Here is a 9,958-nt window from a genome sequence, read left to right as displayed (position 1 = left end):
AAAAGAAAGACAATTTAGCACTTTGGATCTCAAAGAAGTGGAAAGAAATCAGACAGAAAAATCATGCCTCAGTAATATTATTCGATAGATTGAGCATGAGCTATTATTGAAACGTGCAGTTTAACAAGAAAGTAACTTTTAAGTATTTATTTATTTATTTAACAAGGAAGATGAACTTCTTGCCACTAGGAAGCTGAAGTTGCTAATTTTATCTTATATATCGCACCCAAGAAAAAAGATGCAGTCCAACAGGGTTGAATAAATAGCTGAGGATCTGAAGACATGCTATCAGTTATAACTCACACTTTATTTTCAGATGTCTATTAAACTTGTGGTGATTTTACTTCATAGCACCAGTTAATATTTCCCTTTCGGTGCTTTTAATTATATGAATGAGAGATCAGTACTGTGGCTAACTTATTTTAAAATAGACTCCAGTGAAAAGACTCAAAATAACTATTCCTAGCCTTTGCTACTCAAAAGTAGTTGTTCGGACAAAAAGTATGCATTTTTTAAATGATCCATGTCAACTTTTGTCACTGACTTAAAACCACGGTGAAAAAGAGAAACAAATATTGCTCAGAGAAGTGAATGAGTTGCTTTAATCCCTAATACTAAGTCTATGATTTTATAGTAACTGTTTTACTTTTTGGTTTTTCAGCACCAGAATTTGGTCCTAGAAGGGGCCTCAGAGAAAGTCAAGAACAATGCAACTTTAACTCTATAAATCCCTTTTCCCTTGAAGAAGAATGATACTGTTGTCATTTCTAATATTTATACTTCCAAATTTATCCCTAGTGGGTATTCTGTTGCAGAGGATGTAACAATACAATCTAATTATTTTGTCCAGGCAATAGTGCAGTTGTCATTTGTAGATTCAAAACACAGCTCTCACCTATTCGGCTTCACTAAATGAATTGGTGGCTGTAGCAATAAACAATGTTATGCTGGAAAGTATTAATGGCTGCCATCAAGGGAACCTTTAATCCAAATGCAATTTCAAAATGCATTAAAGCAATGGGCTTCAAGGCTCAATAGAAAGAGAAATTAAGTCTCTTTATTGTAGCAAGAAGCAGCTGGAAATAATGGAAGATGCTGTCCAAGGCACTGGGCTGGGAAACAAAACTTAAGCAAGGCTAACACAGGTAAATTAACAGGGGTTTGCTCTGGGCAGGAGGTGGGGTTTGGCTACAGACTGTGTAGACTAGGGGCTGAGAAACCTGGAAGAAACGGTTGTGAGTGGGACTCAAAAGAAAACAAGGAGGTAGTATTTCCTATGTATGGAGTTTGGCTGGAGTGGTACATGAGAGCATTTCTGCTGTGTTTTTTGCTGTGTCGCTTTAAATAAACATTTATACACATGTAAATAAACAAGATCTATTGCACTGAAAATATATTAGGTTTGGCTCACTTGCTCTGTATTATATTGCTACTGCAGTGTGCTCTACACAGGGCTGAAAACCAACTCGATGCTGCAGCTGGTGCAGAATGCGGTGGCTCACTTTTTGTCAGAGGTGGGTCCCCAATACCACATAACTCCACTCCTCCAGCATTGCATTGGCTGAACTTACTCTGTAAAATGGCAGAATACAAATGTTTCATTTGAGATTCACAGAAGTTTAGGGCTGGAAGGGACCTCATGAAATCATTGGGTCCACCCCACACTCCTCTGGGCAGGAAAGACTGCCTGGTCAAATAAGCCCAGCAAGGTTTGTCCTGTCTCCTTTTGAAGATCTCCAGGGTACGTGCCTATGCTACCCCCACTGGGAGTCTATTCCAGAGTCTGGTCACATGAACAGTGAAGAACTTTTTCCTTATGAGCATGTTGTTGTTTTAAAAGCCATCACATAATAATAATAACAACTTTTCAGGTGCAATTCAATGTGTTGGTTAGGTCCTTATACTTATGGGACCACCTTCTCTGTTAGTCTCCATTGCAATTCCTAAAATCAGCTGAGACTAACCTCCTGCAAGTACCATCAATCCTTCAAGTCCATTTGACAATTCATGGGAGCTCGTTCTCGGTATGTGCTCCTCAGCTCTGGAACACCCTCACTCTTGAGGCCTGCCAGAGCCTGCACCTGGGCATCTATTTGGAAACGCTGTAAGACCTTCCTATTTGGGTAGGTATCCAGGTTGTAGCCATACTGGTCTAGAGAAAAAGGCAATCGGGACTCATAGTAGATATGATATCTTTTATTAGACTAATAAAACATTTTGCAAAAAAAATTCTTTAATTGCAAGCTTTCAGTCACAACCCTCCTTCATCAGGCATTGGAGAAAAGACTGTAAAAGTTCTCCTGGGTAGAAATGAAAGTTCATATTTCATAGGATTTCACAGAGAAGTCAATAGATGGAAAACTCCTCTGGGCAGTAGGTTCATAGCTGGCATGAAGCCTCTCACCTCCTGTGAGGATCTGTGATGATGCAAATTACCTTGAGACAAAGGCAGGAGCAGGATCTCAGGTTTTAGGTGGTCACAGTTGCTTCCTGCTTGTGAAAATATGAAGATTTAATTTAAAAAATTGGCTAAAGTTCTATATCTTTCATGCGTCAGGTATCCAGGTTGTAGCCATATTGGTTTAAAGGAAAAGGCAATCAGGACTCGTAGTAGAGATGATATCTTTTATTAGACCAACAAGATTTTTGCAAAAAAATGTCTTTAATTGCAAGCTTTCAGGCATTTAGCAAACAAAGCTAGGCTAAGATATTTCTTGTTGGGCCTCTGTTTAAATCTCTTACTGTAAGTGGCCTTGAACCTTTGTTGGGAAGGACAGCTTATAAATTGAATAAATAAATTCCCTCCTAATGAAAAAAATTGCAAGATTTTAGGCAGCAATAACACTTTTCAATTTATTTTTCATGGCTGCGATGCAGAAAAGGTTAGCATGAGTTTCTAGATAGTATTTATGAAGCTACACGTTGTTCAATGGTTTCTCTCTTAACATATCTTGTCAAAAATAGTTTTTAAGTGGGAACCAGGATTTGTTTTTTTTTAAACCAAACCCTAAGGTAAACATAAATTTAAAATTCATGCAGCATTGCAGGAAAATAATTTCAATAAAATAAAGGAAGAAATGAGTCTATCCTATTTTGACAATAGACACAGATATAATAAGACTGAGAGTCAGTTCTCCATGGAGTAGATATTGCTAACTGAAGAATGTACCCCTGTAAAATAGCAGAGTACAAAGCTTTCATTTGAGATGAGCATGTTGTTATAGGTTTTAAAAACTATCACATAATAATTAGTAGGTGGCACAATTTATCATTTCTGCACATTCTTTTTAATCACAGCCACAGCACTACTGCAAGCCAAAACACACAGAACGGGATTTAATGATGATTTCATTTGTATCTTGTACTACTCAGTACAAAGATCTGAGAGAGTTAGTAGCTTTTAGTCACATTACAGTGTAGCTGACCTACTCATTGTGATGAATAATACCAGGAATATACAAATATTGTACCATACAAATACCCTGGGATATCTATAGAATTTGCCTGGGATGTGCTGCTGCGCTAGCTGGTACGGAAGAACCTTTTAGATGCTTGGCTAGTAGGGCTTTCTCATACACTCAGGGTTAAAATCAATTGCTGGATTTGGAGTCGGAGAATAATTTTCCCCCTGTCCACTTCTTAGGGAGATTTTAGCTGATTAATTTCATTACACTGCAAAGGCCTAAGACTTTGATGTGGCCCTTCTCCCTTGTTCTCTTCCTGTGGCATAATGTATGGGTTTTTTTTCCTCCAAGTGATCCCAAGTTTGTTGGTTTTGGACCATGATATATTGGAGAAGCCAGAATTAATGATTTTTGGACATTTATGACATGCTTGCCTATGACTGCTGGCACTGGATTTGATGACCCAGGTAATTGCTTCCAGATCTACATTCTAATAATCTACCTATAACCACAAATCTTTCTTAACTTGTGTATCTTAAATTCTTTAATATTTTTTACCTTACTCTTCTTGCACTTTGCAGTCCAGTTAACACAAACCACATAGATTTATTTTTATATTGGATGTTTCTAAGCCAGAATGGATCCATGCAATTTCCAAAATACTGCAAAAAATAAAATACTTAAGTTAAAACTATGTATTAATGGGTAGCAGATGTGTTGCTGTGAAGGTCCAACTATTACTTGCTTCATGTCATTTCTGGTTAAATAATTCTTAATGCACAGTGTCTGGTATCCTACTTGGGTAAGGGAGCACAGTTGTCAGAAAAGAACTACTACATAAGGGAAGCCTCAGTCTGAATGTGAGAAATTAGGTTCTTTCAGGACGACATGATGGATAAATGAATTAAACAGTCTCTACATATTAGTAAGACAGACAGAATAAGGAGCAAGGAATCAAGGGGTTAGTGTGGTGAGAAAGTGTGGCGCTTCACTCCTCAGCAACTGAGACCAAAAACTGGTACTATAGTTATAGTATCATTAATATTAGAGCCCTAATGGTAGCTGAGTTTGTGCTTATTTTCCACCTGAAAGTACAGGTCTGGATCTGGAGCATGATCTGATTAATTTGGTAAGAACAATGGTACTTGCAAAGGTCTCCTTAGGAGCTGAGTGGTCTGGAAATGTGATTGCCTTAACCTTATGCTAAGATGGATGTCTCAATTACTGACTAGGGGGGAGCCATATGGCAGTTTCTGATGGTAAAACCCATATCATATATATAATCTCAATCTGTCACCCTCAGACATGATTTGGTGAAGCCATTTAACTACACTGAAGTCATTGATCAAGATGTTAGAGAAAATGGATGGGAAAAAGTAGGAAAAAATATTCTCTTGCAAGGGGAAATACCCCTCCCACACCTACCAGCCACAAAGGAGGAGGAGTAGTCTGGCCCCTAATACCTAGATAAGAGAAAGTGAGAAAGCACCTCTACCCTGTAGGCTTATTGAAACCTTGGCAGGTACAGGCAGGCTGCCTACAAACCCAGAAGAAAGGCCATTAGCATGGAGGTCTTGTGTTTCAAGGCCCTTCAAGACAAAGTTCCCCTTAGTAGAAGGCAGCAAGCCTGTGAGCTAACGAAGACATTTCAACATGTGTTTTCATCATTACGAGGGAAAACTCCTGTAATGTCTCACTTAACCAGGGCAGGCCCAGATAAGCAAGCGATGTGAAAGTCCTATTGGATACCTGAGAAGATGTGAGAAATGATTTCTATGGTCAATCTGGGAACGATAAAGGAATTGCAGTGTGTTTGCTGCAGCCCTGTTGTCCTGGTAACCAACTCATTTTAACAGTATGTTCCTGCTTGGATTTTCAAAGGGTAAATGCAATTTCATGCCTAGATGCATATACTGTGTCTCAACTAGATGATCTGTCAGGCCAGTTAGGAAAGGGTTGTTATTAAATTACGTTAGATTTGATGAAAGGACACTAACAGATACCCTAACTTCAAAATTTCAGGAGAAAACCTCTTTTGCCCCTATTTCAGCCTATTTCAATTAACCATGATGATGTTGGATTGCCTGAATCTTCTGCTACCTTTCAGTGACTTAAGAATGGTATATTGTGGCATCATCTTTAGATGCTGAAGTGATTTTCAGCACTGACAAGAGGTCAAGACTATCCACCCTGGGAAGGTTTTGTTTCCTCTTTTGTTTATCTGGGTGAAGCCAGGTAAAAAAAAAGTCTGAAATGAGGAGCTATTATGCTTCTCTAGCACAACTTTGCCAGCATGGCAATCCTTATGCTCTCAAAAGAGTTCCCAACAAGATAAAGGTATTTAAAATATAGATAATATTTGTTCTGTACCCATTCTGCTGGTTACTTTCTATGGTTATCATGAACCCACGTTCAGGAGAAAATCTTTTCAGCGTTGACTATTCAGTGTCCATGTGGTATGATCTGCATTGTCCACTCAAATATGAAGTGATCCTTTACTTAAGGCCTCTCAAGTTAAGGATTAATTAACTGCTTTATAAAAAGTGTCTATGTGTGATTATACCTAACAAAGACCTAGCTCACATGTTTCCATCATTAACCTCATGCACAGCTGTTCCATAGTTAGAAATAGGCCCCTCTACACATACAGGTTAAGGCACAATGGGATCTAATGTGTCATCCACACAATCGTGCCTCCTGCCATGCCACATGTGCCTGAAATACCCACAGCTGGGAGATCACAATGGCAGGGAGATTGCAGCAGTTGTGTTCTCCCAGCCACAGCGTGGAGTTCCCCTCAGCTGGGAGATCACACTGGCTATTATCTCCCTGTCTCAGAGGTGTCTTGTGCTTCTCAGTGGCTCAGAAATTGCAGCAGCTGCAGTCTCCCAGTTGCAGACTGTCTATTAAAGCTGGATAGAAACCCGCTATAAAGTTATTACATGTTTTCAAGCCATAACTTTATAGCTGGTTGGACTTTTTTAAGGCATCATAGTGAATTTGCACATGTAGCCAGTTTTAATTTATTGTACTGTCAACAAGGTAGTTGTGCAATAGATACAACATGTAGAAGGGCTCATAGGGTGCCTAGAGATGTACTTGGGGAGGGGTGTTTTAATTAGAGCAGTTCCTGGAGAGCTGCTGTAATTAAAATGCCTCACCAACATGTGTATTAAATGTCCCATGTTTCAAAATGGCTGCAGGGGCACTTTAACTAAAGCTTATTCAACAAGGTTTAGTTAAACCACCCCCACGGCCATTTTGAAATGTGGGATGCTTAATACACATGATGGTGAGGCACGCTGGTGTGCTCTAATTAGAATGCTCCAGCAGACACAGATGCCTTGGAGCATGTCTATAGGTACTTATAATGACAGTATGTGGTACTTTGTTATAATAAAGCATAAGCAGTTAAAAATAGGAGGGGGAAGGTTAATTAGATCCCAAGCAGTATTTATCACTATAATTTTTCTTTACAGCTGGATAAAAGATGCATTTCCACTCAGATCCAAAGCTCTGGGGAGGAGCTTCACAGTGGCTCAAAGTATCAGTCTTGTGCCACTCACTTTTACTTCCTGTGGCAGAGCACAGAGTGTCTCTGCCACTTTAAGGGCCTGGAGCTGGCAGCCTCCAGGTGCCTGATTAGGGCAGCCATTTTGAGGCCTATATAAACCAGGCAGTTGGGCTGCAGGAGGCCAGGCAGCAACATTGCTTGGCCATAGGGCTGCTGTGAATGACCTGGAGGTAAGGGGGAGCTGCAAAGGGATGGTAAGGAGGCTCCTGGTCCTGGGCATGACCTGAAACTGCGCCCTGCTGGGAGTGGGTGGTCTGGTGGGGCTCTCAGTGGCATGGGAGCCCCCAGGAAATGCCAGGCCAGTTATCACCCCGGTGAAAGGCGGGTCGGGGCGCCTTAACCCCTAGCTCCCACCACCACTGGGTGGGTAACCCTGATAGTGTTTGTGAGGAGCCCAGAGAGGGCAGACCCTGAGAGTGCATTGTGTACAGGGCGTGGTGCTGCGGTTGCTCCTAGGAGGAAGGGAGTAGTGGCACAGTGAGGTCCGAGGATGAGAGAGAGGGGCTAGAGACCCAGTCTGAAGGGGATAGTACCCTCGACTGGCCCATGCTGGGGCCAGGACCAGTGAGGGTCAAAAGGGCCGGGGGCCCACCGCGAGGGATGCCCAAGAGCCGGGGGCCTGGGGTCCCGACTGGCCTGGAGGTGGGCCAGGGCCAGGTAGCAGAAGGTTCTGGGGGAACCACACCCGAGAGGGGAAGATAGCTTCGGGGGGGCAAGGTAGCCCGGATGAAGGCGGAGTGGCAGCCTGATAGGAAGGATCAGAGAGGGGTCCTGTTAGGACGATTCTGGGGCCCAGTATGGGGCTGGTTACTAGGAGAACACCATGATGCCATCTGCGAGGCTTGGGCTGTGGTATTAGGGGAGGTCGGAGCCGCAGAGCGCCCCTTGGCATCGGGGCATTACAATGGGCAGCCTCCCGCTTAATTGACATCGATATCTGAATCAATTATCATCAAAGGCATGGCGGGCAAGATAAGCGGGCGGTTGCCCAGAGACAGGTGGGCGGGCCACGAAGAGCTTGGCCCTGAGTAGGCCGGCTGTCACGGTGACAGGCGGGCGGGCCACAGAGTTTGGCCCCAGGAGGCCACCTGTCACACTTCCCTAAAGTACATTAAATACCTCTATTTCTATGACTTTGGGTTAGCAACGGCAATAAATGTCAGAAAAGAGTCTTCATTACACTCACAAAATTAAGTGACTAGTTCATTAATTTATCATGCTACATGAAGCTGAAGAGCTTCTGCTCTTTTGCACAAGGGCTTAATGGCATCAGAGACCATAAACTTAGCCTTTGTATGAAAGAATACCAGGTGCTGTTTTATTCCATTGCTGTCTGTTGTGTACTGCTCAGACCAGCTGCTCAGCCATGATGGGGATAGTAAAATTCTCTCACCAAGCTACTTTGGCATGTCAGGGCTCCCAGGATACCCTCTAGTTTACTATAGGCTGTTACAATGATCACTGTATTCACAGTGCCAAAGGATTTTGCTGCTTTGGAGGACTGAACGGGTGATATTGAAAGGTTATATTGTCTGCTAGTGATGATACAAACTGAGGATGTTGAGTTTTCTTTTTAATTATGTAAACAAGATCCAAATCACTAATAAGTAAGACAATGGTCCAACCTATGTGTAACTGTCCAAGTACTGTTCAGTAGCAAGTTTGGCTTAAAGAAGTTCATTATTCTGTCATCCTCATAGCATGAAGGATATGAGTGACGTGTGAAGGGTCACGGAGAAAAGCAAGATAGAAACAATAAGGTGCTAGATTATTTGTATCCAAGCCTGGCACAGTTCAACTAGTAAAGGACTTTCTTTGAGATATGCCACTTAGCTCTGGTCCACTAAGGACCATATATGACATCTGCGGAGAGCCAGAGTGCATCATGCTCTAGCCACTTCACTTTCCTGCTACATCTCTCTCCACTTGGCATAAAGCAGTGGAAGAGGAAGCGTAGGGATTTCTCCTCCCTTTGCACCACCTGGGTGGCATAAAAGTAGAGTGGAATAGATGGTCTGCTCCAAGGAAAGCAGTAGAACAAAGTTGAGCTTATGTGAGCTGAGCTGCTTCTTTCTCAAACTGTAGGTTAAATTCCCTTTCAGTGATTAGTGTGTGATATTGTTTTCTTTAGGGATGCTAAAGATATCTTGCAAAACACATCTGAGCAGCTTCTTGGGGTCTATAGGTATGTCTGAACTATTTTTCTAGTTTGTCAGTTGGTTAGTGAATATTTTTGGTGAGAGTGTAGTGTTTTCCACATCTGATATCCCTCAGTATATGAAATCTTCCTAACAGATTCATCTTTGCATCACACCTCTAACTCTTAATTTAACCTACCTGCTAACTGTAAGATGTTATCAGATTTTCCAAGCTTCTCCACAAGTGCCTGGAAGCTACTGGAATTTGGATTAGAATTAGAAAGCCTGAAGTTCTTCAACATGTGATGATACTTCCCACAACTAATAATTTTGTTTTTTAATGGGTTGTTTAGTGAAGAAAAAAACTGAATTCCCCTCTCCACTTCATTATTTGAATGATGACTGTCTTTTCAGGTTGACATTGGGCTGTTCTTCTGGAGGTGCTGACTATGTATAGCACCAATGAGAGAGCTTGCCAAAACACAACTGTATAGTTAATGTTATCTGGTAATGCTCATGACGAGGGGAAGAAGCAAAATGGAAGTGGAAACACAGCGTCTTTAACAAACTCTGATTAAATGTGTTTCTTCATCTTAATACTACAAAGTCCATAAAGTTGCATGTTTGCGGCAGAAGAACTTGCTGTCTATTGGCTTTGTGCGTGTGATCACCTTGCTGTGTAGTCTTTGGATCACAAAAGGGTTAGATTTTCTATTGCTACCAGGTAAGGGAGATTTTCCTGAAGTGATGAAAGTGTACGTAGTTATGGCTTAAGCACCAGCCATGGTACTCTTGTCATTTATCTAGTCTTTGTGTCACTTGGCAAGAGTCCATATGCTGGA

The 9,958-nt window shown here is 41.7% G+C and overlaps 1 long non-coding RNA gene across 1 annotated transcript; it reads left to right on the top strand.

Annotated features, from left to right (window-relative positions):
* The first annotated feature begins 7,011 nt into the window (after positions 1 to 7,011).
* On the top strand, positions 7,012 to 9,588 carry LOC132250042 (uncharacterized). Its single transcript, XR_009461645.1, has 3 exons — positions 7,012 to 7,148; positions 9,110 to 9,163; positions 9,531 to 9,588. It is a non-coding gene; the product is annotated as an uncharacterized LOC132250042 (long non-coding RNA).
* Positions 9,589 to 9,958: the final 370 nt, after the last annotated feature.

This window comes from Alligator mississippiensis, chromosome 4, assembly GCF_030867095.1.
Source record: "Alligator mississippiensis isolate rAllMis1 chromosome 4, rAllMis1, whole genome shotgun sequence".
In the NCBI taxonomy this organism is placed as follows: Eukaryota; Metazoa; Chordata; order Crocodylia; family Alligatoridae; genus Alligator; species Alligator mississippiensis.
This window is presented reverse-complemented; position numbering and strand designations above follow the sequence as displayed.